Source organism: Melanerpes formicivorus, unplaced genomic scaffold (assembly GCF_026170545.1).
Source record: "Melanerpes formicivorus ecotype bairdi unplaced genomic scaffold, bMelFor1.0.p_v2 SCAF_8, whole genome shotgun sequence".
NCBI lineage: Eukaryota > Metazoa > Chordata > Aves > Piciformes > Picidae > Melanerpes > Melanerpes formicivorus.
The window spans coordinates 20,748,740-20,760,699 of NW_027142360.1; the positions used below are offsets into that span (position 1 = coordinate 20,748,740).

The 11,960-nt window shown below is 38.8% G+C and overlaps 1 protein-coding gene across 11 annotated transcripts in view; it reads left to right on the forward strand.

Annotated features, from left to right (window-relative positions):
- Window positions 1–11,960, forward strand: part of TNRC6B (trinucleotide repeat containing adaptor 6B) — a 126,206-nt gene that overhangs the window by 37,816 nt on the left and 76,430 nt on the right. The gene's annotated exons all lie outside the window — the stretch shown is intronic.

Sequence of the window (11,960 nt, forward strand, 5' to 3'; positions counted from 1 at the left end):
GGTGTGAAGCATGTGCTGGGAGCATTGGTTGTTCATTTGCTGCTCACCCTTTTGGTTCCCTAAGTATCTATATATGATAGTGGATGGTGGCTGAAAAAAGCATATGACCACAAACAAATGAGAAAAAGGATGTTGACTTGCCTTAAACTGAAAAGCATAGGGATATGCATTGCAATTTCAGAACAATCAGAAGTTGCTCTTAAAGGGAGAATTATTCTGGAAGCTTGGCTCTTAGGTAGTCAATTTGTACATGAAGTTTTTATACAGCTGCTCTTCACTGAAATAATGTGAAATATGATAGAACCAGGACCTTCCTTTTGGTGTGCTTATGGTAGATTGTTCCTCTCTAAAATAGAAGCTGTACTTCTTTAGAATGTGTTTTAATCAATGAACAGAAACTGCAAAGTGCTCTTTCACAGATGAGCAATTTAAGATGCTGGTATATGGTGCTTTAGGAAAAGAAGCTTGTCAGAGAAGAAAATAACATATTTCCATTAGCAAGAGGCTCTTTTATATCACTTCAAACTGATACCCAGAAATGGTTGGGATTTTCCCTGGGTTTTTGTTCAGATAGTCTCAGTTCAGCGCAGACAGAGATGTGCCCTGAAAGTATTGCAGTGATTGTTGTCTTCTGTGTTCTTCCCTGTAGTTATTGCAATGGTAATTCAATTTTGGTATCACAATTAATTCTTTTTCATGACCTGCCTTTTGGAGCAAGCAAGATGATTCTCTTAGGGAAATCCACAGCACAGAACTTCTATGCCAAATTGGATGTCTCTTCATGAGAAGGAGAAAGTTCTCATCCATCAGCAGTACATTTGCTGCAGAAAGGCTGGGGTTTGCCTTGGGGTAAAGGTGCCTTCTAGATAAGCTACCAACTGTAAGTCTACTGCCTCTGTGGCAGTGAGAAATGGTTCCTGAGGTAGCCAAGATGAGTTCAGGGAATTTCTAGTGCTGAACATGCACATTCTTTCCATTATGGAAGTGAGCCAAACTTCTCAAAGTAATTGCTATTTGTTTCTATTCAGACTGCCCAACGTACTGTGGTACCAAGAGATACAGTGCTTGTTGAAGTAGAAACTTTCAGAAAGTTCCAGAAGACACATAAGTGCAAAAATTAAAAGTAGGAGCTAGATTTTTGCTCCTCTGAATGGTTTCTTTAGGTATCTAGTAGTATAACAAAACATGTTATTGTAGACAATGAGTTGTGTTGGATTTATTGTAGCCTTGTGTTTGCTGTCTTATTTTAGATGCAAGTGGAAGCTAGAATTGCTTTACAGTTGACCTGATTTCTAATTAGAGCTTTTCAAGTGCCTTACAACATTATCTCTCTCTTCTCCAAAACTGTGGTTATTAGAGGCAGAATTTTTGCTTAACTAAAAAAATTTGTGTTCAGCTGGCCTCTAGGATTTTGTCAGATGGATCCTGTCCTAAGAAGTGTCATTCCTCATAATGTTGTTAATATTTTGATGAAAGTCTAAAGGTGCAATTTTAGTAATGAGGCTGAGAGATTAAGATACCTCTGTGCAGCTGTTTAATTATGCCAGCAAAATTCTGTTGTGGGTATTGCTCTTACATTTAAGTCAGTTGCTGGATTTTTCTCCTACCAGTTATCTCCAATACCCAAATACCTAACAAAATTGTCTGCCTGGGTAGAGTTTGTCTCTTACTGTGAGTGATGTTGATTTGGCATCTGATAAAAACAAATGATAATCACACAAAGGATTAGTAATTTACATTCACTTTGAATGAAATTTAAAAGGAAAACCTGAAATTGCTTCTTTGTGTTATTCCTTACCTGCATTGGCAATTAACTGGATTTCCTGGAGGGGAAGGGCCACAGAGAGGGACTGGAGCATCTAACATAAGAAGGAGGAGGTGCTGAAAGAACTGGGAAGATCTGGGGGAGGATCTTATCCCTGTGTGTAGAGACCTGATGAGGGGACTGTGGAAGACTGAGCCAAACTTCATAGTGGTGCCCGGTGGAGAGGCAAGAGGCAATGGGTGTAAACTGAAATAGAGGAAACTCTACTCAAGTGTAAGGAAGACAAACTTTTTTCTTTTAATGTGAACTATAGTTAGACCTTTGGAACAGGTTGCCCCCGAAAGGTTTTGCAACCTTCATCGTTTAAGATACTCAAAACTCAGCTGGATGCAACCCTAAGCATCCTGCTGTAGTTAACCATACTTTGAGCAAAGGGGTGGGATTGCTGATCTCAGAGATCACTTCCATCTGCAGTGATGGTCTACTTCTGTTTGTTGTTGTCCTGGTTGGTTGGAGACAAAATTTGAGGTCGTTAGTGAAAAGTAGATCATGTAGTCAGATGTTCACTACAGAAATAGCTGTACAAGCTGAAGATGCTTCCTTCCCTTTCCAGCTGTTCATCAGACTTCCTAGAGTTTGCTGCCTTTACAGCTGTGCAGATGGGATTTTTTTTCCTTTCTTTTTTTTTTTCCAAGAGCTTCTAATTTGCCTTCCTGAAAAGTTGGCCATGTTAATTTAATTGCCTTTCATAGGAAGTCTGCTCTGGGTGACTGTACTGAGGTTGTTCTTGAGGAGGTTAATATTCAGAAGATAGGATTTCAGCAACTGACCTTTGAGGGAGCTCACTTGCATCAGAGTTCTGCAGCGGTCTGCAAGTGTTAATCCTCCTATGCAAGCCCAGTACTTTCTTCAAATTTAACTGCATTCCAAGGGATTCAGTGTTTGACTGGGTAATGAAAGAGAAATGTAAAAAGACAGTTCTGAGGGACTTTCAGTGGAAGCAGTAATTCTTTTGTTAAAGTACAGCTTCTTAATGGATTACAAGGAGCCAGCATCCATGGATGACTTTTGGCACTTCATTTCTGAAACAGAAGAGAGTATTTCAGCTTGATTTGACTTGGGGATAAAAGCTTGGCTTTGCAAGGATGCCTTCTACTACTAAAAAATACAAACCTGTGTCAGTCTCCTGAACTTTCTCTTGCTGTGCTGAACAGCAGTCAGACTTAGTGTACTGAAGCTGCAGCATTTTAGGATTTTTGTAAAACATATTCTTAATCTAAATTGAACTGTAGAGGATACCTGAGACCTGCTGGCTGCTGGTATCTGCCAGCATTGTGGGGAGGAAATACACTGTTAGGTGGTTGTATAAAAGGTCTTAAAAAAAAAAAACAAACCTTCAACTGATCATTTACAATATGAATATAATTTATTTCAGTTGAAGCTAATTATGAAGAGGAGGATTTGAATGGGCAAATTCTTAGTGCAAGTGAAATAGGGAATGAGCATACTCATCTCAAGCCCTGTGGAAGATGCACAGTTTAGATACAGTGCCTGTGTCACAAAGCTGTCATGGCTGTGCAGCAATGAGGGCTTACTCTGAAACCTGCACTTCAAAAGAAGCATGTCTGCCTGGACTTCTGGAGCTGCTAATGGCCATCTTGGACCATGCTTCTGCTGCAGCAGAGACCCAATGGACTCCCTGAGAAATTGTTACTTCTCAGTTATTAAGTATTCTGTAAATGCCTCCCTCCTTTCTGCTCTCTGGTATGCAGCATAACTTTTGTTACACTTGGCCTCATTGCTTTATTATATAGCTAATATTTTTGGTAAGAAACCTCTTTTCCCTCTCTTCCAAAGGAAAACAACTGGGAAAAGATCAGTATCCTATTTAATTGCAGCTGGACGTTTTTGGGGATGTTCTCTCGTACTTCCATTCGCTAAGAAGAGATTGATCTGAATTGCCATACTTAACAAGTACATAGTATCTCCCCTCCAAAATACTTCTATTTTATGTGGCAGCAGCTTTTTCCTGCTGTGCCAATTCTAAGAGGTTTTTCTAGGTTTTTCACTGCTTGAGCAAAGATTAACAGGCAGCTTTGATACAGAAGCATCTTTCCAAAACAATCAAACTTTGTTGATGAGCAGAGAGCAGCTTCTCTTTGTACCTTTTTGGTTTTTTGGGTAGGAAATCAATTCTACTCAAATTCTTAAATTGAGATTGTGCTCCTGCTTCTGGCAGTATTAATTAGTAACTCTGCCTGTGCTAATAAATTTTCCCTTCCTGTCACCACCAGAAACTTACACACCTTGATCTATTATGAAAAGGGATTGTGTCATGAAAAAATTCTCCTTTTTATAAGAAGAATGTAAATGTTTTGCTTTCCCTGACTGATGCACAAAGCCATCTGTTTGATGGTAGTAGCAATTAGGGCAAAACATGAGCCGAGTTCCTACTCTTGTTTACAGGTGAGGTAAGCCAAGCTATTACTGCTGTCAGAAGTAACTCAACTGCGTATTCACTACACCTACTGTTTTGTAGTAATGGGAGAGAAAAGTCTTCCATTTTCCTGACAATTTATACATATGAAAGTGATTCATATTGTAATAAAAATAGCAAACCAAGATAATTACCATGACTTACAAATGGTCATTGGGAAGACCTATGGGATATAGCCTTTTCCCTGGCTTGATAGTTTAATGTATAGCTTCTCAGGTGATAATTTGTGATGAGACCCTCCAAAATTTCAGTTATGCCTGGAAGAGGTTGCAGCCAGTGAGGATCACAAAATTGTTTTGCATTTGGTAGTGTTGTCTTATATTAGACATTTCAACAGGAGCATTCAATGTCTTCCTTATTTGTGTGAGGTTACAACTACAAGGAAGCAGTAGCTAAAATGGACTAAGCTGAAAATGGGAATTACAGTCTAACAAAGTAATTTAAGTTGGAGAGGACCTCTGACAGTCATCTTTTTCTATTCCCATGCTCAAAATAGAGCCAATTTTGAAAGGTTAGATCCAAGTTTCATCAGATTCCTCAGGATTATTCTAGAGCCTTTTGGGCAATCTGTTGCTATGTTGATCACCCTCATAGTAAAGAAAATTTCCTAATACTTGGTAAGAATTTCCATTGTAATTTATGTCCATTGCCTTTCCTCTTCCAGTGTGCATGTCTGAAAGTCTGGCTCAGTCTTCATTAAAACTTTGCTCTATGTTTGCAGAATTATTCCTCCTCCCCCTCCCAGTTCAATTTTGTTATTTTTTTTAAACTAAGTGGAACAAGCTCTATCAGCTTTTCCTTGTACTTCAAATTAAGGAGCCAGCTGCTAGGCCAGTCTTCCTTCCTTTTCCGCAGTCTTCCAATATTGGATTCACATGTAAATTTCACTGCCAGAGTGGCACGAAACAACCAATCTTATTCTTTCATAATGTTGCTGAAAACTAAAAAAGGCTGCAGTGGTATATCCTAAAGATGTCTGCTTGGGTTGGTGAGAATGCCAGATGTTGTTATGCAGTACTGCAATGTTCTTTAGAAGGGTTTCTTTTATGCTAAAATTCCATGAAGTACCCTGGCCATAGCCTCTGTCCCTGTAGCATAAAACCCTGTTCTTGCCAGATGTTTAACTATGCAGTTTAGCTGCATGCTTGTGTAACAGGGCTTTTGTTGGATGTTTTAAGGACATTCCATATTATGGAAAGTACTGAGATTTGTCTTGAGTACCATTGCGAGGGAACCAACCAAAGTAGAGGGATAGTTAACTTTTCTTTCCCAGAAAATTCATGCCAAAATTTTCCAAGTAGCCTCTGAGTCTTAATTGAGATTGTCAACTTGGATTTTGGGGTACCTAAACTTGGGTATTCTATTGAAATTCTTTCCTTGGAAACATCAGCAGTGATGGTCAAAAGTAAAGGTGCAGATGATTTGTTTTCTGTGCCATTGGAGAAATGACCCTGAACACTTAAGTCCTCTGCCCAACCTGCTAAGAAGCCACCCCAGAGGCATGTGCTGTATCTGCAGTGGCTGTACTCGATACTTTTATCACAGGATGTTGCAGCTTTGTTAGAGTGTAAGAATGTGCTTCAGAAACAGTGGTAATTCAGCCTACCTCTGTTACTGGCATCTGCGTAGGAGAGTTCTAACTTAGAAACTTTTTCTTTATGTCCTTGGAGTTTCAGAAGGATATTTGAGGGCATGAGACCATTAGACTATAACGATGAGAACTGGTCCAGCTAAGTTTTAAGGAACATTTTCCATCACCTTCCTATTGTAAAAGTCTCTTTACTCCTTTCAGTGGAATGATGGGAGGAGAAGTTTACATTTGAAGGCAATTCTACTTGTGTATGTAAGGGGGCCCTGAGGCATAGAGCAAATGTGCAATTGAGTGGCTTGAAATGGATGAGACAGCCATGAATGCTCTTATCTGTAGAGGCAGCTGTGGTGTTAGCCATAACACTGGTAAGTCAGCAGCGTTGCAGAAACTGGCTTGCACACTTTCCAGCGGAGTACTTTTGTACAACGTAACAGAAGTGTGCAGAATTTGAGTGCTTAAGAATGCCTAAAGCTCCATCAATTTTATTCACATTCTATCAGTTTAATGTTATGTTTAAATGCAAAAAAAAAACAAAAAACCAAACCTTAAAATTAGAGATAGTACCCACAGGAAGGCTCTGGTCTGAGTATTCTAAGCAAAAGTCATTTGAAACTAGGTGTTCACTTCTGCAAGTTAGTCTTGCAAATGTTTTCAGCTGTCATTTCATGGCTTTTAAGATTCTGGATTTCACCTCAGTGATTTATTTATTTTTTTATTTTAACTTTCAAATTGCAAATAAGGAGGTAACAAAGTATATCCCACTGCCTGTTTTATTCTATCCTGAACAGATCCAGGCTTTCCATGTATCTCAGCTGACCTCTGCTATTAGTGTACTGTTATTTTTACAAGTATTTTCTTAATATTGGGAAAAACAGAAGCCAGCTGTCTGTTGAGGTAAAAATAAAAGCTGTGGGAAATCACACAGGAAAAAAAATCAGCTTTGGAATTGAAGTTCCCTCTTACTAGCCCAATGAGTTTAACGTACACTGCTGCTGAATATTGAGAGAGGAAAGGATTTGTCAACAATGTACACTCTACTTGTAAGTAATTTGGGGAACACAGTGTGTGTGTGTGTGTGTGTTACAGTCCCAAAACTCCTAAAAATCAATCCTAAAAATCTCCCTTTGCATCCAATTTAAGCTGCTCAGTGCTTTTTCCTTTGCTTCCTTCTTGCCAAAGAATAAATACCTTCATCAGGTTTTTGGTATATTTTTGTATGTACACCCAGATGAATGGGTAAATCTTCCTTTAAAGGAAGGAAAAAAGTCTTGATAGTTATAAGTTTGTGTTCTTTTATTGCTTCATGTGTCCAGAAAATTAACATTTTAGTGATTATCCACTGTGGCTTAGAGAGAGATACCAGAGGTTAACAAATTAAAAGGTAACTGATCCAAGAACTTGGTTCTAAATTACAGATCCCATCTAGACCCTTCAGGTAGTGGCCATTATTGGTTAAAGGAGAGGAGAGAAGGGGAAAAAAAAAAGCAAGCAAGCTTTTTATTCCATGTAGAAAATACCACTTTGTACAAAATAAAGTACTTTGCTCTGTGGTCAACATGTTATGAATTAAAAACTTGTTTACAAAGATATTTTGGAACTCTTTAAGCTCCCTTGCTCCTCTGGCATGCTGTGATCAGGAGAGTTGATACGATTTCTCTTACTCCTACCTAGGGAGATGGAATTTGTGGAACTCTTTACCCTTCATCAAAGGTGATGATCCTATTTGGGAGTCATACTGGTTTTAGGTTAATGCATGCATCTGAGGATTTGTGACAGCTACAGCTTGTAGAATTTTCTGCGTGGATAGCTAGCTGTTCCTTTCCTGACACTTCAAACTGAAGGGCTGTACATGGAGGCAAATTACTTAGGGAGGATGTTCAAGTCACTTGGAAAGATTGGTTTACAGATTTTTGCAGCAATAAATAGCACTTTTATTAGAAAAATCAGACAAATCAGGGAAATCTCTTACAGTAAGCTGACAAATGTGCTTTCCTTTTGTATTCTGCTTTTATTTTGGACTTTCGGGGGCATTGGGTTTTGGGTCTGGTGGTTGTTGTTGTTGTGTTTGTTCTGTGGTTAGGTTTTTTGTTTTGTTTGTGGTTTGATTATTTTTTTTTTAAACTTAGCATATTATGGTTCCTTTAATGAGAACAAAGGAAAATGGGTTGGTGCCAGCTCCAACCAAGATGCCAGAAATTCCTTTGCTCAGAGGTTTCTGGGCCAGTGACTGAACTGCCCATACTAAAACTTAAGGCAAGTTAGAACAATTTGTATAGAGGTGTTCATCTGTCTCACCATAAAAAAAGTACATCTGTTAAAAAACAAACCCAAAACTAAGGGCAGTATAGTTATTTTTTAAGTGGAAAAAATAAAAGGATTTGACTAGAGTAAGACTGTTCCAGCCCAAACAAGGTCTCTTGCAAGACCTTGCATAAGTACTTCCAAGAAATCGTCTTTGCATGAGCAGTCTAAACTCAAGCGAGTAGAATATAGTGAATTTCAGTAGAAGCGTGGCATAAAGAAAGGGTGCTGTGGTGGTAAAACCTGAGGGGAAAATGCTTGAAAGATTAGGTTTTTATTATGTATTCCAGCCTGGTCAGAAAATCCAGTACTATGGTTTGCTCAAGTTCCCTTACATGTTATGTTATGGGAGTGTACTCATTTAATTTCCAAGGCTATGAGTATTAAAACTCAGTGAATTGATTGAATAGGAAATTGCCTGCTGTCAGGTTTTTCAGATCCTGGGTTAAGTCTGTATCTTTCCTGACTTAAGTTTGGTCAAGTAAGGCAGAAGAGTAAGAAATTACAATATAGTTGTGATTAGTGATATATAAAACATCAGTAACTGTCCAGAGAAGGCTTCAGGACAAAACAGAAGATTAAATAAATGTTCTAGATTTGTCTGTTAATAGCTAATCATCATGTGTGTTTGGGGGTTAGCTGCTGCTAACTCAGTATACTGGTAGAGCCTTGGCAAAGAACTGGCTGTGCAGGAAGCTGAAATTAGTGTGGCAAAGTAGAGGATTGGTGATATATGACAGAGTCATAGGAAATGATTTTTCAGTTCTGTTGTTCATGGTACAGCTTCATTAAAAGGTACCGAGTAAGCCTCATTTTAGAAGACGGAAGAAGTGGAGGCATAGTGATGAATATGAATACATCACTGTGCCTCAGACACAGGCTGAAAGCATTGTGGCACATCGAGGCAAAGTTAGGTGGAAAAGTGGGTGTTTGAAAAGTTTTCCTTCTCATTCGGTAACCTTCTGTGATTACTTCATTAATGTGTAAGGTCAGAACTTAGACTTGTCCCCAAAGTTGTGTATAATCCTTAAACTTCTTATGTTGTCAGGCCTTGTATTCTTTCCTTGGTCCCTGGCAAGATATGAATAAGATCTGAGCTTTAGTATGGCTGCAAAGCACTTTTGCAATGTAAGTTTTGAATAATAATGATGGTAAGCTCCATTCCTAAAATGTGTGGATAGGTTCCTTTGTGTAAGGGATGCAAAAGCTCTTGTAACCTTTTTGGTAACCTAGGAGGCTTTCCTTTGTCAGTCTCTTTTTGTCAGGATATTTTTCTTTGAGGAATTTACATTGTACTTTTGGTTAACATAGTTTAAACTGTCAGCTCCTTTTTTTCCACAATTCTGCAGCATAGAATGTCTCACTGCTTGCTAAATGTGAAGGAGGGGAACCCCAAAATAAACCCCCAGGTTTCCTTAGGGAAACGGTTGAACGTTTTCATGTTTTGCACTGCTGCAGAAGGGGAAGTGTCTCTCTTGCACAACGGTTTGTGTGTGCTGTGAAGATAAAAAGAGAAAGAAATAGCTAACTCTGCCTGTACCAATTTACTATTGTTTTCTCCTTTCAGAAGTGTTGGGCATTCAGCATCCCTATTCAGAGAAAATATTTCAGTATGAACTATCCTTTATCCAGGACTGAGGTGCCTGTGTAAAGTTCTTGGTTGTTCCCAGATCTGGGAAACAAGATGTTATGAACTCTTGGTTTAACATTAATGTTTTTAATTGTGGCAGTGTTAGAGTACACAAGGAATAGTTAAGACTTCTCTGCTACTTAATTTATGGGGATCTGTCCTTGCTTTTTATTGTTAGAAGTTGCTTAGTCCTCATAGGCATGTCTGCCCCAAGAATTATTTTAACTTCATCTCACAAAAACCTTTCTGATCCCTGTTAACTTGAAGAGCTGTGCTTGCTAGGATTGTAATCAAGGTCAGTTGGTCCACTGGTGACTACCTGGGGAGCTGAGGAAGAACTGGCCTCTCATTGTCTTGTATCTGTTGTTGCATCCCTCTTCTGGGATTGGGGGAAAGAGGTCTTGGGAAATCTAACTGATGAGCTGAGTAGGATAAAGAGTGGATAGACCTCTGTTCCCTTTGACCAAGGGGGAGAAAAAAAAATAATCTGCTTTTTTTCCTCTTACAGTTGTGGAAGTAAGAGTAGTTGGTGAGAAGGCATTCATGCTATGAGAAACTTGCTCATATTTGAGGTTTCTGCTGAAGAATTTTCAGGAGGAGCTGAATTGGCTTTTTCACTTTCATAGCATCAGCTGTGAAGAACTTTCTAGTATTAAATTCATGGACACATGCATGGGCAATGTAGAAAGCTCAGTGGATTAATTCAGTGTTGTAGGATGACAGGGCACAGCCTTCAAAATAAGTAAGATATGGCATCAAACTGTTGGACTTTGAGCCTGGACAAATGCCAGCTCATGAGATGGAGTTTTGCATAAAGACTGGATGAGCTTGAGTCATTTTGAAGACCCACAGATCAGACACACCAGGTCTCCTTTTTGAGATGACAGTTGATAACCTCAGTTTGTCTACTGAGCACTGGAGCATGCCTGTGTACATAATGTTGAAACCTAATTTATTCATTCTAATCAAAAGATCATGAGAAAGGATGAGCTGTTACTAGAAACACAGTGTAGCCTAATGCGAATTAAAGAAAAACCAAAACACTTCTTTCCTGTCTCAGTTGAGATACCAGCACAGAGAATCCATGACTCTAAGCATTTCTCTTAATGTGCCTCTGTGTGCATGTATATGTCTGCTCATACTGGATACTGTCCTCACAGGAGCACTGTGAAGCTTCATTAAGTTTTTTAAGTGCCTTACAATCCTCAGATGGAAGGTGCTTAGAACTGAAGTGTTTGTAATCAAGTAAGTTAGTAGCATATAACAAGGATATAACCTATTAACACTACCTATTAACAGTGTTGTTAGCATCAGAAAGCCTAAAGCTCAGGTTTTGAAGTGCAGTTGCCCTCTGAAAAGGGATGTGGAGATTTTGTATCTGCTGTGTATTCTCATGCTCTACTCCATTGTTTTCTGAACTGCTGTGCTGCCTCTTCTCCCACAATTTTGGTTGGGGAAATGGTGCATTAAAAAAACAATGAAGCGCACACACACGAAACCCCTAACAACAAAAAACAACACACAGGCAAACAAAACCCAAACAAAACAAAAAAAAGCACTGCCACCGCCAGACAACCTAAACAAACAAAAAAGACTCAATAAAATAACCCACTCCCCCAGTGAAACAAAACGAAACGAAAAATAAAACCTTTTGGTGAGCTGTTTTACCTAATATGTCAACAGGAGGAGATAAAAGAATGAGGTATGTTTGAGAAAACTAAAGCATTTATGAATTTTCCTATTAAAATAAGGATTTTTTTTAAAGTGCTTCCTAATGACGTTTTAAAGGAGACAAAACATGGGTCATTTTCACCTTGTTCGTGGTTCTTTATGGAAGACAAACTAGGCCAGATAAAACCTAGGCCCATAATCTGTACGTTTTTAACAATGCTAAATAATCAACGGTTGTTTATCCATGCCACAGGTAGGTAAGAATTGCCCACACTGGCTTAAATGTTGTTGGTTCTTCTATTTTTTTTTAGCTTGTCTTATAAAAAAGTGTTCTGATTTAAAAAGCCTTATAAATAGAAAGTTGTCAAGGTGAAATTTTATAGCAGTGATTTACACTTGATACACAGCAACTGAAATGAGTGCCCCGAGCGCTTAAAGTCAGCACAGTATTAGCAACTCGAAGTAAAAGCTTCCAGGACTTTAGGATGGGGGAGCTGGCAAGCCC